Source organism: Gossypium arboreum, chromosome 10, assembly GCF_025698485.1.
Source record: "Gossypium arboreum isolate Shixiya-1 chromosome 10, ASM2569848v2, whole genome shotgun sequence".
NCBI lineage: Eukaryota > Viridiplantae > Streptophyta > Magnoliopsida > Malvales > Malvaceae > Gossypium > Gossypium arboreum.
This window is the reverse complement of record NC_069079.1, coordinates 117,230,988-117,236,633: the sequence shown is the minus strand read 5'-3', so window position 1 is coordinate 117,236,633 and position 5,646 is coordinate 117,230,988. Positions and strand designations below refer to the sequence as shown.

The 5,646-nt window shown below is 37.9% G+C and overlaps 1 non-coding gene across 1 annotated transcript; it reads right to left on the bottom strand.

Annotated features, from left to right (window-relative positions):
- Positions 1–597: 597 nt before the first annotated feature.
- LOC128283069 (small nucleolar RNA R71) lies at positions 598–704 on the bottom strand. Its single transcript, XR_008273411.1, has one exon. It is a non-coding gene; the product is annotated as a small nucleolar RNA R71 (small nucleolar RNA).
- Between the last annotated feature and the right edge of the window lie 4,942 nt (positions 705–5,646).

Sequence of the window (5,646 nt, the reverse complement as noted above, 5' to 3'; positions counted from 1 at the left end):
CTAGCAGGTTCCTTTAGTTTATACTAGAAGAAACCTGTCGGGACCATTACTGTTCGATAGTAAAATTAAAAGCACAGCTCGCAGAAATCGTAGAGAAGCAAGGCAGAGTCAACAAAGTATAGTAGAAGACTAAGAAGATGTTATTAATATTATTTAGGAGATGACTGATAATCAGAATAACCCGCTACCTCCTGTGGTTGCTGCGAATCCACCTAATCTGAATCCTGCCCCTCATACTATGTACGATTATGCTAAGCCCATTCTAACTGGGGCTGAATCGAGTATTGTGAGACCCACCATTGTTACGAATAATTTCAAACTGAAGCCGAACACTATTTAGACGATTCAACAGTTTGTTCAGTTCAATGGTTTGCAAGACGAAGATCCAAATACTCATTTGGCTAATTTTCTAGAATTCTACAACACTTTCAAGATAAATGGTGTTTTTGACGATTCCATTCGCCTACGGTTGTTTCCCTTCTAGTTGATGAATAAGGCTAAACAGTAGTTGAACTCTCTACCACAAGGTTCTATCACTACATGGATCAAATGACCAAAAAATTCTTACTGAAGTATTTTCCATCGGCTAAAACAGCTAAGTTGAGGAATGATATCTCTTTCTTTGTACAGATGGACTTAGAGACCCTATATGATGCATGAGAGAGGTATAAGGATTTATTAAGTAGGTACCCTTACCATGGGTTACCTTTATGGCTACAGGTTCAAACTTTCTACAACGGTTTGAATCCCTCAACTAGGTAGTTGATCGATGCAGCAGTCGGTGGTACTCTGAATAATAAAACACCTGAAGCAGTTTACGAGTTTATAGAAGAGATGTCACTAAATAATTATTAGTGGCAATTCATGAGGAAGAAGCCTAATAAAGCAGCTGGTGTTTTCAATTTAGATGCAGTGACCATGTTGTCAAATTAGGTAGAATAATTAAATAAGAAAATTGATAGTTTATGTATTTCTACGCAGGTACATTTGGTGATGCAGTGCGATACAAATGGAGGAGGAATGAATAATCCAGAATATTTACCCCACAGTCCTAGTACAGAGAACGAACAAGTCAACTATATGGGTGATAATCCTAAGTCTCAGAATAATCCTTACAGTAAACACTTACAATGCAGGTTGGAGAAACCATCCCAATTTCTCTTGGGGTGGTCAAGGAACCCAAAGACCACAACCCCCTCAAGGCTTTCAACATCTTTAGCAGCTAGAGAAGAAGCTGAACCTTGAAGAGATGTTGACAAAGTTTATTTTAGTGTCAGAAACTCGTTTCCAAAATGCCAAAACAACATTTAAAAATCAACAAGCGTCGATTCAAGGGCTCGAGAACCAAATAAGTCAGCTTGCTAAGCTGATTTTAGAAAGACCATAAGGTAGCTTGCCGAATAATATTGAAACTAACCCAAAAGAGCAGCTTCATGAAATTATTGTACGAGATGAAGAAGGGTTAGTTGAACTTGAACCAGAACCGAGGCAAGAAAGTGTGGTAAGTAAAAGTAAGGTTAAGGTAAGCCAAAAAAAGCAAGAATCAGTCAATAAGGAGTATAAACCTTGTATGCAATATCCTAACGCGACAAAAAAAGACCACACAAACGAAAAATTTGGTAAATTTTTTAAACTTTTGGAGAAGTTACATATTAACTTACAGTTTATTGAAACTCTTTAGTAGATGCCTAATTTCGTTAAATTTTTAAAAAAAATGTTGGCAAACAAATGAAAGTTAGATGATTCGTTGCACGTGAAGTTAAATGCAGTTTGTTCAGCTATGTTGCAAAATAAACTACCCAACAAATTGAAAGATCTAGGGAGTTTTCTATTCCTTATTTAATTGGTAGTTTAAATGTTAATAATGCTTTGGCTGATTTAGGGGCGAGTATTAATGTCATTCCCTATAAAATATTTAGAAAATTAGGTCTTGGGAAACCCAAACAAACTAGGATGAGTATTCAATTAGCAGATAGAGCCATTAGGTTTCCTAAGGGTATTATTGGAGACCTTCTTATCAAAATTGACAAATTTATATTCCCAGTCGATTTTGTTATCTTAGACAAGGATGAGGATAGTGACGTACCTTTAATTTTAGGACAACCCTTTTTAGCAACTGCCAGAACTATTATTGATGTTGGTACAAGTGAACTAATACTTCGTGTAGGTGATGACATGATTACTCTCCAAGCTCGTGATTCTGCGAAAATATCTAGTGATCGAGATGATAATACAAGTTTTGTTAATATGAGTAACATTGTGGCTTAACATTATTTATAAGAAACACCTCGAAAAAAATGAAAGAGCCACGTCCCAGCTCATGCGACAAAAATAGAACAACTCATGAAGAACGAAGGCTACAGATTGATGAACTAGATGAATCGCGGACACATGTCAAGGAAAAATTGAGAATACACGATGCAAAACCAAAACAACGCCATGACGAGCATAAGGATGAAACAAACCAATTTAAGGTTAGGGATTAGGTATTGTTAGATAAAACAGACCCTCGAATTGCCACTTCAGAGCTTAATGCAAATGAAGCGACTCCTTTTATGTTATTGAATGTATTCCCATACGGTACAGTCGAGGTAAATCATTCTGAATTCGGCACTTTTAAGGTAAATATTACTCGGCTCAAACCTTATATTGATAATAGAATTGACAGCGAGAAAAAAGAGTTTCGACTCCTAGAACCACTGTAACCGTACGAATATGAGGTAAGTCGAGCTTAGACTTTAAATAAACGCTTCTCAGGAGGCAACCCGAGCGTCAACATTGCTAATTTCTTAATTTTATCTTATGATATTTTTAAATTTAATTAATTTTCAAAATTAAAAAAATATAAACCCACACGGCCTGGACACACGGGCGTGTCCCAGGCCGTGTGCACAAAAAGAGGTTCAACAGTGAGTTACACGGCCTGGCGACATGGCCGTGTAACCCACACGACTTAGACACAAGGGCGTGTCCTTGGCCGTGCAGATCTTGGGACTTAATTTTTTTCAAAAATCAACAGAGACACGGCCTAAAGTAGTCCACACAGGCGTGTCCTAGGCCATGTGAAACCTGGAGGTAATTTTTCCAATTTTAAAACAAGTCAGAGAGTTACATGGGCAAGGCACGCACACGGCTGAGCCACACGGGCGTGTCCAAAGCTATGTGAAGACTGGGTTGTTTTGCCTTTATTGCACACGGGCTTAAACAGAGCCACACGGGAGTGTGACACGGCCGTGTGGCCCAACACTGGCCTTTACACGACCGTGTCACCTCATAAACCCCTCTTCCCCTCTACTTATCCCCTTCTCTTTCTCCTTTTCCCCTTCACGCACCCCCGACCCCCACAGTCGTACAATGCTGACCTCTGTCTTGCTTTCCGTCACACTCTCCCCCTCGTCCTACCTACCACCTCGGCCGTCTAATCGAAACCACCACCGTCAATTACACTTTCTTTGCCTTATTATTATTATTATTATTATTATTATTATTATTATTATTATTATTATTATTATTATTTCTTTACTTATTTCTTTAATCCATGGTATTTTATTTTATTGTTTTTATTGCTTGTGCTTTATTCAATCTTGTTTATTTGGTTTCTTTATTGATTAATTTTGGATTTATTCTTGATGTAGTTATTGGACATTTTTACGGTTTATTTTGATTTAACAGATTATACATTTATTTTGTTTTGGTTGATTTCATTTTTTATTTTATTCTTGCTAGTTTTAAATTATTCATTTTATTATTGATTATTATTAGTTTTATTTATTTCTATTGTATTTTTGTTTTATAGTAGCATTTTATTTAGTAGTTTTATTATGTTTCAAGTCTATTTCTCTATTAGTCAAATTGTTGAACTTTACTGAGATTTTTCATTCTTATTAGCATTGCCTCTATTATGTTTGTTTGTCCATTTTAATATATTTTGATTGTTTTATCGTAGATACACCATGACGAACACATGAGGCAATACCAAGATCGTCGTCGCCACTTCGAAAAAGCGGAAGATCTATGGTGCGACATCCACCTTGAGCACTTCCGCCGAGCCTACCACCTTTATCTCTGATTTTCGGCGGCCCTCAAGAGGATTTATATCAGTGGTCGTACCACTTGGCCTAGGCCGATGTATTTATTGGACCGCGTTGGAGTAGGTCTGACTAGCTGATGATATTCGCGATTTTATTGCCACAGCTCTATGGGGCATATTCTTCTCCATCATCGAGCCCATCTATATGGAGCTTACCTTGGAGTTCTGCGCGACATTTCTTCTACAGCAGGTCATGACGACTCATGAAGAACCAGGTACCATCACTTTCTGACTTGGTGGTTTGGCGCGCCATATGAGCTTCCCCGAGTTCGGTGCTGTTATGGGACTCTACACAGAAGATTTTATGAGTGCCGAGAACTTCCTTCGACTTTATCGGCATATCCATCACTCGCCACCATGTTGTTGGATAGAGCTTAGAACGAGCCAGACACTTTATGATGCAAGTCGCTTGAAGGCAACTTCTCTCTCTCCAGCTTTACGGTACCTTCATGCACTTTTAGCTCACACTTTAACAGGTAAGAGAGAGAGCACTGGAGCCGTTAGCACTCATGATGCTTATTTTTTATGGAGCATGGTCAATGGCCATATCATTGATTTGCCTTGCTTCATCGCATTAGCATTCTGCCATCAAACTGACCGCCACAAGAAGGGCCCCATCTGTTTTGGCCCCTATGTGACTCGTCTTGCTCGACACTTCGGTCTCCTCGACACACAGGAGCAGTCCTCTACAGTAACACTAGTCAGCCATATGTCCCTTTAGGGAATCTCAAGCATGATACGTATGAGGATGATCGAGTGGCGTCATAAAGTGGATCCCCCTCAGTATCGATTATTTCATTCTGACGCTCAAAATAAACCCGAAGACTTCACTAATGATGTTCCTCTCCATCACGAAGACTCTCCACCTTCGAGTCATCGCCCTATTCCTTCTACTGCCACTCTAGCGGACCTCCCCAAGCAATTCGCTCACTTCCAACAGTATTGCATTTAGAGGTTCGACAGTCTTGAGGTGACATTGCAGCAACTCTGTTAGCATTTCTACATCTCCTCTCTAGTGCCGACGACTCACAACACCAACGTGTCTGATGATGAGGACCATTGAATTCATTTATTTTATTTTTATTTTTTTTTATTTTCTTAAACTTATTTTATTTTTATTTCATTTAATGATTGTTTCTAATCGAGTATAATCCCTTAATCTTCTTCACTACTTGTGTTTATTTTCTTAATAGTTTGCTCAGAATCATGCACTACATCTAGATTTGTCTACAATTCCGTTTTTCACTATTCTAGGGGTTTCATCCAATATTCAGGGCAGTTTCAATTCTCACCCTCTCTTATGATATTCTGTTTCTACTGTGATTATTTTTATTTGTACATTGAGGACAATGTACATCTTAAGTGGGGGGAGGTTATTTATATGATTATTAGAAAATTCCTGAATTATGTCTCGTGTTTAAGTAATTTTCTCATTTTACTATTAGAATGAATTTTTATCAATTTATGATTTTTATTTATGTGTTTTAGATTAAATTCATAGGTATTTGTGCATTGATTGTTTAAACTTTAAGAGATGAGAGAATCAAGCATAATAA